Here is a 19,622-nt window from a genome sequence, read left to right as displayed (position 1 = left end):
CAGATTCTCACTACACAGAGAAGCATGGAGTTCACAGAAACTTCGAGATTATTCAATGATTCTATGTCTTTTAACTTTTTATTTTATTTTATTTTTTATTTTTTTGTAGAGACAAAGTCTCACTATATTGCCCAAGCTGCTCTTGAACTCCTGAGCTCAGGCAATCCTCCAGCCTCAGCCTCCCAAAGTGCCAGGATTACAGGCATAAGCCACCTTGCCCAGCCTATTCAATGATTCTTAACCTTGCTGCAGGTAGGAATCTACTAAGCAGCCTTTAAAATGTACCCACGGAATCAGAATCTCTGTGGTGGGGCCCAGCATCAGTATTTTCAAAGCTCCCTGGTGATCTAAATGTGCATTCAGTGTGTAAGAACCACTGCATGGTCCTGTCACGCATCCTTCTTTTTTCTTTCTTTTCCTTTTTCTTTTAACCATTTTAAAGTGAACAAATCAATAGCGATCAGTACAGTGTCATCACTCCAAAAGGAAACCCCATGCCCGTGCAGCAGGCTCCTCCATTCCCCTCTCTGCACTCAGACTTCTTTGCTACTCAGGAGAAAACACAACCAACATCGTAACAGGGAAGCCCCAGGCTCCCCCTTGTATTCCAAACCCATGTACCCATCCTGACACAGCTTCCTTCTCCATCTCATCTCTGAGCTAGTCTCTAAGCGGAATAGATGCTTCATGGCCATAATTCTTTTGCTCAGATCCACAAATCAATGCCAGTCACAGCTAAGTGTCCTGATATGCCCAGGCCCCTCACTCTCCCAACAAAACCTCAGAAAGTTAATTCCAGGCAGATGGGAACTGGTCAGCCTTCAGCCATTTTCAATCTTGGGAATCTCCAAAAATAGCTCAACTCTAATGCATATTTCAGGTTAGGCTTGTTTATTTTCCCTCTGTCCATGCCAGCAAGCTAATTTCCCCAGAGGGAGAATGAAAGCAAAGGCTGCTGCCAGAAAACAGAAAAATCAGCTTTTGCTTCTCCCTTGATTGCCCATGAGGAAATGCCTCCAGGGCTTTGTGTCTCAGCGCTCTCAAAGAGACCCAGAGAGCAGGGCCTTTCTTTCTCCGTGGGCAAGACGTTCAAATACTCCCAACACAAAAGCCCAGCGATGCTCGACTCTGGACACGGACTTCCGACCTTCTCACTGTGCAAAGGGAGAAGCAAGAGGCAGCAGCTGATGTTAGCCTTGACCCATGCAAGGTAAAATAAATAAGAAAGAATTACTGTGGTTTAAATTCCAAAGTGAGGAAGGACCCTGGAAAACCTGGTGTCTGCACAGTTAGGGCCGAGGATAGGGTAATGACGGGTTGATCTTGGGCACAAGAGCAGAAAAATGTGCTATTTAGATGTATTACTATCACAGACGCTCAGCTATATTTAGCCAGAATGGAGGGTGGTAAAAAACACAAGCAGAAACCCTTGAATTATCCACCCATCCACTACTAACAATTTGTGAATCACCTTAAGGCAGACAGGATTGTAGACTCAGACATGAGTAGACTTTCATTCTGCTAGTGGAGCTCCTTGGGTAAAGACTGTCTTGCCAATCCCGTAGGTCCCTCCTGCCTGAAGTCTTTTATGACTGATGGGAAATTCATCCTCCTTGGGTTTGTAAGGGTTGCATGAGTCCAGAACCATAAAAATGAGAGGTAGAGTTTAGCTCCTAAAAGTACAAGATGGTCAGAAATCATCTGGCAGTGATTCTCACCTTGGAGCTTCACAAAGACCTGGGCAGGGAGTGTCCCTGGCTCCCTCCCCCAGTCGCAGAAAATGAAGCACATAAAACAACATCTAGGATATTCATCAAGAAAGGGATTCAATCATCTAGACAGGCTGGCCAAGTCCTTTCACTTGGGATGAGCTTGAACAATCACACTGCCTTTTCCTGCAGCATCTCTTGAATTCACAGAGGTGATAGAGTAACCAAAGCCACCAGAACCTGGAACTTTCTTTTTTCGGTAAACACTTTGGAAGGCATGATCTCCAAAAGGAAGGGTTCCAGAACCTTAAGGGTAGAAGCAAAGGTGGGGCAAACACCAGAATAGTCTAAACCGAAATGGAATTTTCCTTTCTGAATTCATGTTAATGAACATGTACTATGTGCCTCACAGTGTGTTAGTCACAGCTGCACATGTTGGTTCCAACTGGGAGACATTACTATTCCACTTCTGGCATAATCATGTGAGTTAAATGGGTTTTGTATTTGTAGTCTTAATTTCCACATGAAGAAAATAATATTCAGAAGGTTCAAATGACCTATCCAAGCATACTTAGGTAATACCTGGTGGAGCCGGCATTTGAATCCCTATTCAAAGCTCAGTGAACTCTTTCCACCACATAGCTCTGGAAGAAGTGGAAATTCCAAGGAAAATCAAGCACCATTCTTGTCGTGGTTCCACAAAGCAATTTCTTTTATAGTCCTACTAGTCATTGCCCAGTGCCAAAAGGAGACATTTGCTTTTCTCTCACTTGTCACTCCTCTGCCTGAAAACCTCATTTGCATCAGCTCCTAAACAATATCTTTGGCTCATCCTCTTAGGAAACAGAGGAGGGCGGAGAGGCGAGCTTTTTCTGGAGTCTGCCAATGTCTAAATCAAAAGTTCTCCTCCAGTAATGGCAGTCAGAATGGACTTTGTCCAATTCTCTCTCACTTCCAGGACAGTTAATGTCTGCTCTACGGCCCTGTGTTTCTAAACAGCTATCTCCTGGAGAAGGGATGGCACATATGTGTATGTGCTGTTTCCTCTCCTCCGTTACCCATGACAGACATTGCTAATCAATCCTGGCATTCCATCTCACCCATCCTAGCCTCAGCATCAATCCTCTCTATTTCGTTAAATTCCAGGCACTCACTACCAACCTTAAAAAATCTCCTTTTCACCCTTTTTCTCCAGCAGTACTCCACCTAACAACTCCCAAACCATCCTTTTGTACTAAGGGAATGATGTCTCCCCTCCCTCTATTAATCCCCCGAATGCACAACCCATTTTAGAAAAGCAACCTCTCACTATAGAATCTCAGTGTACATTGTTAAACCATTTAACTTGGCAACTATTAATTAAACACGAACAGAATTTGTCCTAGTGTAATTTCATGACAAGTTCACTCCATGAGACTTCACCTAAGTGATCTGGGCACTTTGTTAATTAAAGCAAATTGAAACTGAATTTCCACTGGAAATCTGAGGAGAACTTCACACCACCTCGTGAGATAAAAGGTGATTCCCAAGGGCATTTAGAAATCAAGGGTACCAATTATGGGTTAAACTCAAAGTGTGAGTCTGAATCCTCCTTCCACACAGGTCTGCATTGAACATCGGTAAGTTCTGTGATTCAGCAAATTTTACACGAGCTCCAAACACAAGGGCAGAAGTGGCTGTATTATTAATAGTTTGTGTTCAGCATTGCTCACAGGCAGATGCACCCATTCACTGTGACCCGTGTGGGGCTCCCTGCCTTCCTCTCACATCTGCAGTAACTTAAGAAAACAAAACTCCAACCACCAGAGCTTGTCACTGCTACTTAGATAAGACCAAAAAGCCTGAATTCCCAGAGGTGAAAATCAGACTCAGAAAAGGTTATGATAAAACTGAGCACCACCACAGCCCATCCAACACAGAGGGCACCCCTACCAAAAGATGGAAGCCCGGGGTTCTTCTTCTATGTATATTCCACTCAGTAAATTGCCAATTCTTCTCTTCCTTGCCCCTAAGGAGTTATAATCAAGCTGTAATTTTGCATATTGCCTAGGTTTGCCACATATGTTCAAATTAAAGATAAGCTGTCTTCAAAGGGAAATCATCCCTTTCGAAAGTGAACGCCTACTTGAAATGTAAACGCTGCTTCAATCCTGACTGAGAGAATTCTTCTGACTCATATTTGGAATTCAGTCTGTTCCTCCAGGTGGCATGTGCACCAACGTTCTCCACTCCTGTGCCCCAAGCAGACATTACTAATCAATCATGACTCTCTTTTGCTCTAAGGTGGGAAGAAGCCTCCAAACAGGGCTACAGGAACCACTGTCAGTCAGTAAGAGTGGCATGTAAGATAAAAGCTGTTTGCCATTCTGCCACCTAGAATTTATTTATGTGGAGGTCAGGTGGTCATCTTTGACTGCTCTGGTGACATACAATTTCTGTTTCTACTTCTACAGGTTTGTCTATTACAGTCCTTCATTATGCCCCGACCCCAAGCACCATACATACATGGACTGTCTCTAGGGGGACCCAGATCATTTCTGCATTTTCCCAGCTTGTCCTTGCATCCATTCATCCTCAACCTATTCTACTGTCAAGGTATCTCCCATCCCTAGACTTAGCATTTTTCCATTTCCTTCTAGTCCCATCAAATCCTAACATGAGGATGCTCCAAGTATCCTATCAGAACCCTTGCAACCTCAGCCATGGTTGACTTATCCTAACCCCTTTGGCAAGAAAGAGTTTGACAAAATTAGCCCATTCTAAAAATATAACGATGACAATTAAACTCCTCCTTTTTTCTAAAAACCTTCACTTTCAGGATTTCAGGCAATGATATGGCTTGGCTGTGTATCCACCCAAATCTTAACTTGAACTGCAGCTCCCATAACTCGCATGTGTTGTAGGGAGGAACCCAGTAGGAGATAATTGAGAATCATGGGGGTGGTTTCCCCCAAACTGTTCTCATGGTAGTAAATAAGTCTCATGATATCCGATGTTTTGATAAGGGGTTTCCCCCTTTACTTGGCTCTCTCATTCTCTCTTGGCTGCTGCCAGGTAAGACGTGCCTTTCACCTTCCACCAGGATTGTGAGGTCTCCCTAGTCATGTGGAACTATGAGTCCATTAAACCTCTTTTTCTTTATAAATAATAATCCAAATGATCCAATCTTCCAATAATCTAAATGATCATGGAGGCCAAGTATTTCAAGACCGTGGGGTTGTCATCAAACAGAAATAGATCCAAACCTTGATTCTACCATGTACAAGCTTTGTCAGATTCCTTCACCTGTCTGGGCCTAATTTTCCTCATCTGGAGACCTTACCAGCACCTACCTCAGAGGGCTGCTATGAGGATTAAAGAAGGTAATGCGCACAGAGGCTCATCACAGTGTCAGGCAATCAGAACACATTGGCTGCGGTTGTTTTTATTTAACAGATGCTGCCTTTGATGTGGTTTCCTAGAAGATCCTAAGATAAAGACTTGAATGCAAACAATGTGTTTACCAGAAGATCCCAGGAAGCATCAGCAGGAGAGTAAGAAAGTGAGACAGGGAAGGGAAGGAAACCAATGAGCAGGTCACCATTGTGGGTGCCCAGGGACTTCTTCCCAAGAGGGAATCTCGGAGGTGGTGTAGGACATGCACCCCCTTATCCCACCTAAAGCACTCAGTTATCCCACCCATGGGGCATTTGCTCATCAACTCCCATTTGCTGTTGGTTGAAGGCTGCTCCTGGGGGTGTTATCTCCCTGGCACTTCTAGCTTGCTTGTGCGTGGGACAGGCATGTTCCTAGAGCCAGCAGAAGCCCTCAGGCAGAGTCACAGGCTCCTTGAAGACAGAAATGGATGGCAGGAACAGTGAGTGTGAGAGGAGGGGGGATATGAGCATGGCACCAAAGCCCCTGCTGCAGATTCACACAGTAGAGTCCAGGAAGGTTACATTGCAAACCCACGCTCACACAAACAACGGAGTGCCTGTGTAGAAGGAAAGCGAAAGAACTGCACTGGGTTCAAATTGCAGCCAATTGCAGTTCAAATGGCAGCCAGGCATGGTGGCTCCCACGTGTAATCCCAGCACCTTGGGAGGCCAAGGCAGGCAGATCACTTGAGGCCAGGAGTTCAAGAACAGCCTGGCTAACATGGTGAAAAATACAAAAAAATACATGGCCAAAAATACAAAAACATCAGCCAAGTGTGGTGGTGCACACCTGTAATCCCAGCTACTCGAGAGGCTGAGGCATGAGGATTGCTTGAACCCAGGAGGCGAAGGCTGCAGTGAGCTGAGACTGAGACACTGCACTCCAGCCTGGCAATACAGTAAGACTCTGTCTCAAAAAAGAAAAATGGGAAATTGCAGTTGCACCACTTGCTTGTCTGTAACATGATAGAACTGATCCCTCCCTGGGAAAGTTTTGAAGGAAGTAAGTTGTATAATGTAGGTAAATCACTTCACACAAATTGGATGCAACAAAACTGCTTAGTGACCTTTCTCTTTCCTTCTGACCCCAGAATTCTCCCACTAGGACTGTAGCCTCACTGACAAGCAGGGAAACTTATTTTCTCCATCCATCTAGTCATCAAATGCCTACTGAATGCCACCTGGACACCCGGCACTACATAGGAGATGGAGACGTACAGGTGAGTAGACGTGACCTTGGGCCTTCTCCCAGACACAGAGGAGCAATCAAATAAATGCAATGTGGAGGATGGAGAAGCAGTTTCTACAGCAGTGCTTCTCAAACTTTCATGTGCATTTGGGAATGGCCCGGGGAATTCTTACTAAAATATAGTGTCTGACTTGGGGTCTAGGATGAGATTTAAGAGTCTTCATTTCTAGCAAGTTCCCAACTGATGCTGATGCTGCATAGTTTGAGCACAAGAGCTCTACAGAATTTGTTGGGGGTAAAAAAATGAAGAATTCATTCATTCTTGGGGAAATATACCTGCTTACTCATTGGGTTACCTAGGTGTTCGTCCCCCCACCTTTTGAAATGAGGAGACCATTATGAAGTCCATGAACTGGAAAGGATGATTCAAGATGATCAGATTCAGATGTATGGGAAGGTGACTCTCTTACCATCCCCAAAAGAAATTCTTTCACGGTCTACATAAAGAGGAAGACATCACCTCATCTTCTTTTGACAGTGTCTAAAGACTTGAATGGCCAAGAAATTTTTCTGTGCCCCAGCTCGTACTTGGGAGTGAGTTGAGAAAACTTTATAAAACCAACACACCTCCTATAAGCCTGGAGTCATCTTTGCTTGCACCTGTGGGACTGGAATCGGAATGCAAGCTCAGTACAACATGGGCATGCTGCTGAGGTTGCAGCCACTGAATACCTAAGCCTCATAATGAGCAGAGTTCACCATCCAGCTTTCTGATTCATCCCGCCTTTTCCTCCTGAGAAACTGTTCAGTCCCTTCACTTTTCTTGAACACTTCCATCTAATTAAGCCTAAATCGGCTATCTGGAAGTGCATGCAAATGGGGCTAGATTTTGTCTGAAGTTCCCTAAACCCAGATATAATAACAGTTACAGGGTATTCACTAAGGAAGATAAATGTGAACTATCAAACAGACTGCAGAGGCCTCAACTGTCAATCAGTATGTCCAATAAGGAATGTGTGCATTGTTATTAAACATTTTGGCATATAAAATTATTCCATAATATGTGAGAGATTAGTAGATGGGATAGAGTATCCTGTATCCTTAGAATAAATTCCCCTGTCTTATTTGTCCAAAGTAACTTGAGCAGGTTTCTATTACTAGCAACGAAAAGACTCCTGATTAAAAGACAGGTTTTCAGATGGCCCAGGCCAGCCAATATTCCCAGCTCAATGAATATTTGTTTTTGAATGAATGAGCAATACTGTAACCCAAAAGAAGGTAATTATGTAGAATTTCTGGCATCAGCAAGACAGGAAGGAGACCTTCTCTCACCCCTAATACCTTCCTCTGTGATAGCTGCCCAGCCTCTGATGAAAACAGGATCACAAATTCAACAACAGGCAAAGGGTGGAGAAAATCTGATATTTAGAAAGAACTCTGAATACAGAGATGCCTGTCTGGGTTCTGGCTTCTGCTCCACTACTGAATAGCCAAATGCCCTTTAATAAGTCACTCAGTCCTCAGTTGTTCTTATCCTAAAGTGAGTCTGTAGCAAACATGTGCTGGCTGCCTTCCCACATCCATCCCTTCCTCTTTCTCTCCCTAATACAACCAATATGCTTTAAGGGAAATACATGCCCAGGCCTGCAGCAAGAGTGAGCTCTGACTGGCTTAAAGCAATCAGTATCTTTTAGTCCCCCAGTCCAGTCTCCAGGTCAGACTTGGGCACGTGATCGACATAGGTACCACCAAGGTGAATCTCAGGACCTTTGCTTGAATGTGAAAGCAAAAGTGCTCATTCTGGCCGTGGCCATGAGTGAGAAAGCAAGAAGCAGTTTGTTGTAACCATCCTACATTCATGACAGCAGCTAGTGTGAGACTGAATCTGACTTGCAAAATAAAGAGGAGTCACTGAAAAAAAATTACAAGGGAAACTAAGCCAGAGGAATGATCACTCTGCACCTCAAGCTCGTTCTTCTATGAGTTCTATGAGTCAGGCAGTCTCCTTTGTTTTTATGGCCATTGCAGTTAAGTTTGCTGTTATTAAAAGTGAATGCATCTGGCCTGGCGTGGTGGAACACGCCTGTAATCCCAGAACTTTGGGAGGCCGAGGCGGGCGGATCACCTGAGGTCAGGAGTTTGAGACCAGCCTGGACAACATGGCAAAACCCCATCTCTACTAAAAATACAAAACAGCTGGGCATGGTGGCAGGCACCTGTAATCCCAACTACTTGGGAGGCTGAGGAAGGAGAATTGCTTGAACCTGGAAGGCAATGATTGCAGTGAACCAAGATTGTGCTACTGCACTCCAGCAGCCTGGGCGACAGAGCAAGACTCTACCTCAAAAAAAAAAAAAAAAAAATTAACGCATCTGTGGATACCCAGTTTCTAGAAGTGTCCTGTATATATTATAGCACAGTTCATAGTGCCTGGACTGAAATCATATATTTTGTATGAAAGCACTTCTGAATCTTACAATTCTGTAGCAAGGTAAGAAAGTATTGGTTTCCCAGAAAACATCTGGAAGTCAAAGAGTTAATCTTTCTCCCGAGCCCAGAAAGACAATTTAGGTGTCTTGAAAGAGGCAGGATGAAGGATTCATTTTTATAACAATTGGCTTTGAGAAGCAAAAGCCAATTATTCAAAGCTCCCTGCCTATTTATTTGGTCGTGATTAAGAGAACCCATCAGGCACAGCCAGATTTGCCTTAACTGAATTGGTTCAGAGAGAGCTTTGAAGCATTAAGTTCACTGTCGGGGAAATTCCATCTCAGAACATGAGTGGAGGTAGCAGAGAAGAGTCTGCTCTCCTGGGCAGGGCCCATCCTCCATGCTGCTCAGGGAAGCTCTGGTCCAAGGATGGTGCAGAGAACTCACTGAGAGATGCGGCTTACAGGAGCTGCTGGCCTTCCTGTCAGTGGCAGCGATTCTGGTTCAAACCCACCCTCTGTCACTAGAGCTGCACAGCCTTGAACTTCTCTGAGCCTCGGTTTCTTCATCTGCAGAATGGGGATGATAGCGCTTGTTCTGCCTAGCCATAATCATGGGATGTGTTGCTGGAAATAGGTGTGCTTTCACTCTTCTATGGGAGAGGAAAGAGGGAGGCAAGACGTGAAAGGAGCATTCACAGGGGGAAGTGCAACATGCAGGTACATGGATTTTACAGTACACCTAGGACCAAAACCTCTGCTACTGCCTCCTATCTTATCATTTAGGCATTTGACAGTCATTCAACCAACATCCCATTGAGAGCCTACAGTGTGCCCGACACTGGATACCAGTGGAAAACCAGACAGAAAAGGTCCTGGCCTTGTAGATCTTATACTGAGGTCAGCTGCAGTGGGGAGGGGAGTGGTGTACAAAACATCAATATATAAACAAATCTAAAAGATAATTTGATGTAATGAAATTGTCCTTGCTCAAATCTCATCTCTTAGAGAGATATCTCCAGCCTCCCTATTTAATACACAACCTTGCCCCACCTGTGCTCACAACCCTCTAACCTTGCCTTCCCCATTGTCCTCTCTGTAACTCATTCCTTTTAACCTACCAGGTAATTTATTTGTGTGTGTATTGTATATTTTCTGTCTCTCCTGTGAGAATGTAAGCTCCATGAAGGCAAGAATCATTGTTCACTGCTGTAGACCAAGTGCCTAGAACAATTACTCTGCTGGCACAGTAAATATTTGTTGAGTTGACTTATTTCATGGAAAGTGCTACAGAAAAATTAAGCAGGGTAATGGAATAGAGAGTGTTATGGTTCCCCCCCCCAAAAAAATTAACATGTTGAAAACTTAATCCCTGATGTGATAACAGTAGGAGGTGAGACCCTTGGGAGGTGATTAGATCATGAGGGTGATGCCCTCATGAGTGGAATTAGTGCACATGTAAAAGAGACCCTAGAGCTCTCCCTCCTCACTTCTGTGGTGTGAGAGCAGGGCAAAAAGGCACTCCCTACGAACCAGGACGTGGACCCTCATCAGACAGCATATCTGTTGGTTCCTTGATCTTGGACTTCCCTGCCTCCAGAACTGTTAGAAATAAATTTCTGTTGTTTATAAACCACCCTGTCTATGGTACTTTGTTATAACAGCCCTAATGGACTAAGCTAGAGGGTAATGGAGCAGAAGTAGGATTGAGGGCCTAGTGTAGATAGAAATCTATGTAGGCTTCTCTAAAAAGATGTCATGTGCATGAGAGCTGCATGGTGAGAAGCAGCAGCAGTTATGAAGATTTGGGAAAGCATCCCAGGCAGCAAGGATGGCCTGTACAAAGGCCTTGAGGCAGGAAGGATCTTGGTGTGTTCAAAGAATAGAAAATTCAGGAACTCTCGGGTGGATCACCTGAGGTCAGGAGTTTGATACCAGCCTGGCCAATATGGTGAAACCCTGTCTCTACTAAAATACAAAAATTAGCCAGGTGTGGTGGTGCATGCCTGTGGTCCTAGCTACTTAAGAGGCAGAAGAATCACTTGAACCTGGAAAGGCAGAGGTTGCAGTGAGCCGAGATGGCACCAGTGCACTCCAGCCTGGGCAACAGAGCAAAAAGATGAAAGAAAGAAAGAAAAAAAAAGAAAATTCAGGAACTCTGAAGAAGGAGGGTGAGAGGGAGAGTGGTGGGAGACAGGACCGGAACAGTGTGGAATTTTGAATCCTGCTAGTTGAATACCCTACAAATCTTTGCTTAATTGCAAAGTGTTATAAGCCATAAACATGCTTATCACCATGTCTGGAGCATAAAGAAAACATTCTTTGATAAATGTTTGTTAGATCCAATGAACTCTCCTTTTTCATCGTGGAGAATGGCTGAAAAGTTAGAAGATTTCTGACCTCTCAAATGACACAAATGGATTTCAACAATCGCCATCTTTATAAAACTAAAGGGTCATCAGGGAGAAAGGGAACAGAATTGTTCCATGAGAAAACTAAATCCAATGGGTAAAGACCACAAGGAAAGAGATTTCAGCCCAATTTGAGACAAACTTCCTTACACTCAAACGGCACAAAGGTGAAATTGGGAGTAGTGAGTTTCCCCCAACTGGAAGTGTTCAAGCCAAGGGTGAGCTTCCATGTGGTAGGAATAGGTAGAAGGAGCCCAAGTGTTGAGTAGACTATAGACCTCCCAAGCATGCAAGTTGATGATTTTATGATAATCTCTTAATCATGCCATCTCAACACATTAGTGTTTGATCTCTGCCTTTGTTTACAAACCCCATCAGTAAAATTCTCACAGAACACATCTACTAATAAGGTAGCAAAGACTGGAATGCATAACAAGGAATGAGTGTACCCATCCTTTGTTCAATAACACAATATTTTTCTTGAATAATGCATGAGCTGCTTTTCATTTCAGAAATGAGAGAGTCTATAATCCCACTGTGCGTCAAGCGAATATTTTTAAACATTTATAAGCAGGAGCCAAAGACAGTGGTAAGAAGCTTAGTAACAACAGAAACATCCGTGGCTTGGGATGAGAATAGGCAGGGTGCTTCCATGAGAACCACAGAAGGATGCAGGAAACTGAACAGCCACCATTGAGTCCCCGGCTCCTAAGGTCATAGAGGGCAAAGCAAAGATGAGACTCTGGGTCAAGACACTCCAGGGGGCTTTCCTCAAGCCAGGCTGATTTCCAGTTTCCAAAGAAGACTAGACTAGGAAAGGCATATCAGCACTGAAGTTCAGTGCTTTCTTCTCAAATTAAGCTCTCTACCCAACCTTCATCACTGCCCTGGCTATTTATGCGGTGGGTGAGTTCAAGGGGACAGTGACATAAATACTAGGGCCTACTTGATGTCCTCTTATTGCTAGTATGAGAAACTACATTTATCACTCAGCTAAAAGACTACATTTCCCAGACTCTCTTGTGAGGCATGACCACACGACCACATTCTGACCAATGAAATGTAAAGAAAGAAGGACAGATAGGGAGGAAGAGGGACTTACAGGAAGGCTCCTTAAAAGGAGTTGACTCCAGTGAGAACTGTCCCCTTTTTCTCATTCCACTCTTCCCTTTTCCTGCTGCTACAGGAATGGAAAGTTCTGACTGGGCGGATCCCAGTAAACTTTGCTCAGATCCCAGATCATAGCAAACCCCATTCTTACTCCAATGGGAAGGAGTGTCGTCAAAACTAATGAGATGATTATTTAACAAGGCCAAAATAACAGATGTTCCTTATGTGTGAGAAGGCAAGACACAGAGAAAGTAAGGGTGTGTCTGTTTGGATTTATGAATGCAGAGACGAGGAACAATTTTCCTGAGGGAAGCAGCAACATGGTCAAAGGCACAGAAGTGGCAAAGTGTGAAGCCATTTGCCAAACGAACCCTGCATGCTTATGAGTAGGAGCAGAGGAAAAGGAGGCCAAAAGAGAGGTGAAAGCCTGATCATGGAAGGTCTCAAACACCAAGCCAAGGGGGTTGACATGTATTCTTTGCTGGTTCTCATACTAATGATACTTACCATCCTTGCTGAAAAAGTTGGCCCACTTGAATCTTCTTTACTGAATGAAGAAAATGGCAGAGTGAGCTCTCTTTGCCCTTTGTCCCTAAGGCAAATGGAGAATGAGGCATTTTACTTTGGGTATCTTGTTAGTGAGCAATTTGTGTTTTATCTCACAGAATTTCATCAATATAGGTGAAGTAATAGTTACAAATAGGGTTTTTTGTAAGTATGTATATATATATATATAAAATAACAACTAGCATATGGCCCCTAAACTAAACACTTGTCTGAAATTAATTTTATTTATTCTTTTTGACAATGCTGTAAGGAAGACAGGACTACTCTACCACATTTAATCATGGAGAAAATGGGCTCTGAGAAGTTACATATTAACCAAGATTACACAGGTGGGGCTGGAGAGCTAGAATGCAAACTGAGCTCTGTCTGGCTCTAAAGCCAATTCCTCTAGCCACATCCTAAATCTGTAACTTCTGTGCATGATCAGAATAGCTGAGCAAACAGAAAAACCAAGAGACATTGTTGGGTTCACCGTAGAGAGGACCACTCATCACCCATGAGCCAAGTGCTGAAAGAGCTCTAACCTCTGAAAACAGCAGAAAGCAGAGTTCCTACTTTCCAGCTACAAAGTGGCCACAGGAAAAAGTGTGGTGCAAGGTGAAGGAACATCTGCAGCATTTGCTTTATGCATATGGCATCATTTCAGGACTGCTCACTGATAAATATGACTCCAGTTAAGGCACCGTGGGGCCTGATATTCCACAAAATTGTTTGATGACCCAGCAGAGAAAGAATGTATCTAATCATTCTTTTATATTATTGAGGTAACTAATCAATAATATCCTCCAACAGAAAAGCCTATTCTGTAGCCATCAAGTTGTTCTATAGCTCAAGGTGCTGCCTGCAATGGACTAAATTTCTGTGTCACACCAAAATTCATATTTTAAAACCTAATTCTTAGTGGGAGGTTATTTGGAGGTGGGTGGTGACTACATCATGAGGGTGGAGCCCTCATGAATGAGATTAGTGTCCTTATAAAAGAGGCTAAATCCTTTGTCCCTTCCATCATGGAAGGGCACAGCAAGATGGCACTATGAGCCAGAAAGTGGGACCTCACCAGACACTGAATCTACTTTGATCTTGGCCTTCCCAGCCTCCAGAGCTGTGAGAAATAAACTTCTGTCATTTATAAGCTACCCAGTCTATGGTGTTCTCTTACAGCAGCCTTAATGGACTCAGACGTTCCCCTTCCAAAACAATAATAATAAATAACCAAATTGTTGAGTAATGCTGGTTCTTATGTATTCATTTAATCCTTCTGAAACCCCAGCATGTTGAGAATTACTATCCAAATGAGGAAAATGAGGCTCAGTGAAGAACCACGGCCAAGGTTACACCATCAATCGTGAGCAGGTAATTCTAATCTGACACTGAAATGGCTTCTCCACCAAGCCACTAAGCCACGGCACTTCTCAGAGAGAACACCTCAAAATAGCAGAAATAAGAATTTGAATCTAGACAAAAGGGAAAAAAATGAATGGGCTCTTGAACATCCATTCTCTGCAAAATCCATCTCCCTTTTAATGTGATAGAGCCCCACCTCAGCAGAACACCATTTCCAGGCTTACTTGATGGGTTCCACCCTTTCCACAACTAGGTCTCCTTTTTGATGTAAGTTGGCATTTTAATTAACATGGTTTTTATTGTGTGTGAAGCCTGCAGCAAGCAGGCTTTGGGATCCAGGGATCCCAAACACAAAGAGGAAAAAGGAAAAGAAGAAAGGATCAATAATGTGACTGATGCTCATTTTTAAGAGCCAAATTTCAATCCTCCTTCCTTCTCAGGCTGTTGACTTAATTAACCCCAGCAAACGCTAGAGGCCTGAGCTTTGGTCTCTCATCTACCTTGCTCTAAGGATTTGTCTCTTGTGGCCATAGTTTGCACATCTGAAAACAAGGAGGTTGAGGTAGAGGCACTGCAATGGTTCTTCCAGCCCAAACTGTAAGACAGCCATCAGTGAGAATGGAAGGTTGTAGGCATTGGGTCAGCTCAGCAAGGATATGTTTAGGTAATGAGTGAAATCATACCAGGTCCATAAAGTGGGAGTTCCAGAAGTCTGCTCTTTCAAAACCCTTATGGCATGGAGCTTACAGTTCCTTTAGCTCTTGGCTCACAAGTAGTGGAAAGACATAACTTTGGTCATCCTTTGTCCTCTGAGCCCTCATTTCTCAAAGAGACATGGAGACTGGTTTCCCTAGATAGTGGTGAGACCTTGGGAGCAGGGTGGAACTGCAGAAAGATATGGCCTTTAGAAGTCAACCATTCCACCTCCTACAGCTTTGTGACTTGGAAAAGTTACTCAGCCTCTCCACACTTCAGTAACTTCATCTGTAAAATGCCCAGAATAATCTCACTTCCCAGGTTGCCACATTAAACAAGATCATGCTTGTTAAGTACCTAGCAATGTGCTTGGCACATAGTACCTGCCCAGTTAATAGTAGGTATTATTATTAATTGTCCTGCATATAGTCCCTCCCATTTTTTACCTCCAAGCTGGCTTAGAAAACAAGCATACAATACAGACCCCAAGTTTTTCATCATTCATTGTAGTCACTCACATCTGAGGATCCCCTCGGTACATGTTCGTCTTGAACTGAGTTGAGCTGAACTGAGTTGAGTCAGGTTGAGTTCAATTGAATTGAGCTGAGTTCAGTTCAGGTGGGCTGAGTTAAGTTAAATCGAGTTGAGTTGAGCTGGACTTAGTTGAGTTCAGCTGAGTTGAGCTGAGCTGAGCTAAGCTGAGTTGAGTTGAGCTGAACTTAGTTGAGTTCAGCTGAGTTGAGCTGAAGTTAATTGAGCAGAGCTGAGCTGAAATGAGTTGAGTTGGGCTGAGTTGAGATGAGCTGAGTTGACTTCCATTGAGTTGAGTTGGGCTTACTTGAGCTGAGTTGAGCTGAGCTGAACTGAGCTGAGCTGAGTTCACTTGAGTTGAGTTGAGCCGAGCTGAGTTCAGTCAAGTTGAGTTGAGCTGAGTTCAGTCAAACTGAGCCGAGTTCAGCTGAGCTGACTTCAGTTGAGTTGAGCTGAGCTGAGTTGAGCTGAGCTGAACTGAGTTGAGCTGAGTTGAGTTGAGCTTAGCTGAGCTGAGTTGCGCTGAGCTGAAATGACTTGAGCTAAGCTTAACTGAGTCGAATTGAGTTGAGCTGAGCTGAGTTGAGCTGAGCTGAACTGAGTTGAACTTAGCTGAGCTGAATTGAGTTCAGCTGAGCAGAACTGAGTTGCGCTGAGCCGAACTGAGTTGAGCTGAGCTTAGCTGAGCTGAGTTGAGCTGAGCTTAGCTGAGCTGAGCTGAGCTGAGTTGAGCTGAGCTGAGCTGAGATGAGCTGAGCTGAGCTGAACTGAGTTGAGCTGAGCTTAGCTGAGCTGAATTGAGTTGAATTGAGCTGAGTTGAGTTGAGCTGAGCTGAATTGAGCTGAGTTGAGCTAAGCTGAACTGAGTTGAGCTGAGTTGAGTTGAGCTGAGCTGAGTTGAGTTGAGCTGAGCTGAATTGAGCTGAGTTGAGCTAAGCTGAATTGAGTTGAGCTGAGTTGAGTTGAGCTGAGTTGAGTTGAGCTTAGCTGAGCTGAATTTAGTTGAGCTTAGCTGAGCTGAATTGAGTTGAGTTGAGCAGAACTGAGTTGAGCTGAGCTGAATTGAGTTGAGCTGATCTTGGTTGAGCTGAGTTCAGTTGAGCTGATCTTGGTTGAGCTGAGTTCAGTTGAGCTGAGCTGAGATGAGTTGAGCTGAGCTGAGCTGAGATGAGCTGAGCTTAGCTGAGCTGAATTGAGGTGAATTGAACTGAGTTGAGTTGAGCTGAGCTGAATTGAGTTGAGCTGAGCTGAGCTGAGTTGAGCTGAGCTGAGCTGAGCTGAGTTGAGCTGAGCTGACCTGAGCTGAATTGAGGTGAATTGAACTGAGTTGAGCTGAGCTGAGCTGAGGTGAGCTGAGTTGAGCTGAGTTGAGCTGAGGTGAGTTGAGCTGAGCTGAGCTGAGCTAAGCTGAATTGAGTTGAGCTGAGCTGACTCAAATGGGAGAAGGCATCTCTTAAGGCTTCAGTCTGGGGGCAGCATGGACCTTGTAGCCAGTGGATAGGAGACGGGCATGGAAAGCAAGGTCAGGAGCCCAGCCTGCCATCCTAAGAAGCTGTCTGGTGGAGCAGTGAAAAGCAAGGACCTGGGAACCAGACTATCTGTTTTATAATCCTGGCTCCACCATCCAACAGCTGTGTAGCCTTGGGCAACTTACTCAACTTCCCTGTGACTCAGTATCCTCATCTACAAAATGAGGAAAATAATAATATACACCTTCTGTATCATAACATTAAATGAATTAACATTTCTAACAATGCCTGGCACAGATCTTTTGTTATTATTATTAGTTTGTCAGGGGATAGGAATGGATGAGCATACAGGGACTTGCCTCAACTGACCCTTAGGACTTCCTGATCACAGGAGGCAGGTCCTTCACATGCATTTCTCAGCTAAAAACTCTTGAAATGTCTGTTCAACTCTTGTTGATCTTTTTGCTTTTGCATCCCCAGCCCTGTCCCAGCGCCTGGAAGGAACAAAGGAACAACTTCATGAATAAGAGGAAAAAATATTCGTTGTTTGCCATGCAATAGGCTAAGCATTTTACACATATTATTTTCATTATTTTAATCTGCATAATAACTCTATGAGGTCTAGGTACCATCATTAGCCCCCTTTTTACAGAAAACAACCTGAAGTTCAGAAAGGTGAAGGAATTTTCCCAGCAGTGCACAGCTTCCAAGTGGCTGAGCCAAGATACAAATTCAGACTTGCCAGGCTTTTGCCCTCTATGACACTGCCTCTCTGAATCAAAGTGTTTGGTCCCATTTTGCAGGTGAGAAAGCTGAGGCCAGATAGCTATAAGCCGTTTGGATTCAGTCTCCAAGTTTCTCTTCCCTTTCCTGCACCACAGCTGCTCCACCCACTGGCCAAATGCACCCTCACCCAACTCCCAGAGGCATGGATACTGTATATTCCCTGCCTGGGGGTTCCTGAGGCTATTTCAGAGGCCGTGTGCCCAGAGCAAAGGCACAACTGTAGTGGCCAGTCTTGAGCTGGTGAGACATGTGTGCTGGGGGAAACAAGTCCTTCCCCCTGACAGCTCTGTTAGTCATGACTTGCTACAATGCGCAGTGGCACTCCGGGAAGCCAGCCCTCCTTAACATTAGGAGTTTGTAGCCGTTGCCTCACAGACTGGCTGCAGAGCAAGCTGGCTTCTGCAGCTGCCCATCATCCTGCCTGCCCTGTCCACAGCCCTGCTGTCTTAAGGATTTTTTTCTTTCCTGCTAGAAAGATTGACAAGGCCCCTGAATCTTTCTCCCTGACAACACAGGCTACAGTCAGGACTGGAGACACCCTGGGCACAGGGCTTGCTGCTCAAATAATATGACACCTTCCAAATGTTGAATCCTTAACTATGCCCAGGCTATCTTAGACACACATAGGGAAGGAGAGTTTGGAGAGTCAGGGTCCAGTGGAGGGGAGGCACAGGGAGCACAGACATGCACTGAGCATATTCTTCAGCTGCTAACATAATGCCTTGACCAGTAGGTCCTTTACATCCATCATGTTACTAACCCTCCGACCACTGAGGGAAGACAACATCATTCCATTTAAGGGATAGAGAAAGCAAGGCCAAGACAGGTGAGCTGACTTGCTTATGATCACACAACCATAATGTTTGATTAAAATGTGCTGGAGAGATCATGTAACAATAAGCCCAGAGGACCCAGACACAAAGTCATCAAAAAGAGATGCCTTTTCATGTGTTAATACCCACATCAAGCAGTAGTACTGTTTCCACCCTAGCCCAGCCCTGCCTGTCACTCCCATGTTAGATTCTGGAAAAAAAAAAAACAAATTGGGAGCCAGTAGCACCTAGCTACCGGGTTTTCAAACTCCCAGGAGATGGGCTTCTAGATTCAAATCCTGACTCTGCCCCTCACCAGCTATGTGCCCTCAGACATGTTACTTAACCTCTCTGAGCCTCAGCTCCCTCTCCTGCAAACTGGGCAGTTTAATGAGACCAATGCTTTTGGGGGTCTCAGGCCTGGACTCAAATGCTCCGTGCAAAGCTCTGAACCTAGTGCTGGGGATGGAAGGAGGGAGCTGCTCTGATTTTCACCATGATCCTCTCTGACCCTCACATGATTCTGCAAGGCAGGCAGGAGTAACGTCCTTCTACAGATGAGAAGACCGAGGTTCTTGGATGAGGTTTAAGACCTAGGTCCTTCTGACTCAGGAATCTCAAAGGCTACTGGCCTTGGTGCAAGCGTCTCTGATCTTCATGGGAGTGGAACCTGCTGATGGCTGGCAGGAATGTTGAGGTGGATAATGAGACTTGGGATAGGCTTGATCTGTCATCACTGCAGCCCTTTCTGATGACTTGGGAGGAACAGGCTGCAAGGTCCCTGGAGAGTCAGATCACTCCATCCTGGACCAAGGCTGTGAGAGCTGAAGGCTGCCTCGGAGATGCCATCACCTCCTCCCCTTTGAGCCCTGACCTGAGGAACCAGGGTCACAGAGGGTGGGGACTCCCAAGCAGTGTGCACCTGTGACACGTGCTGAAGGAGAGTCCACCATGAGCCAGGCACTTGGACAGCCACCACACTTTTCATCTTGCTTAACCTCTCAACCCACCCTGGGATGGTGATGTTAAATCCATGTAACAGACAGAGAAACTGAGGCCAAGACAGGAGAGCTGACTTGTTTGTGATCACACATCCATAAAATAGCAGAGCCAGGGCTCCAACTCAGGTCTTTCTGGGGCCAATGCCCTTACT

Source organism: Rhinopithecus roxellana, chromosome 20 (assembly GCF_007565055.1).
Source record: "Rhinopithecus roxellana isolate Shanxi Qingling chromosome 20, ASM756505v1, whole genome shotgun sequence".
Taxonomy (NCBI): domain Eukaryota; kingdom Metazoa; phylum Chordata; class Mammalia; order Primates; family Cercopithecidae; genus Rhinopithecus; species Rhinopithecus roxellana.
The sequence above is the reverse complement of the archived record's forward strand: the minus strand, read 5'-3'. Positions refer to the sequence as shown.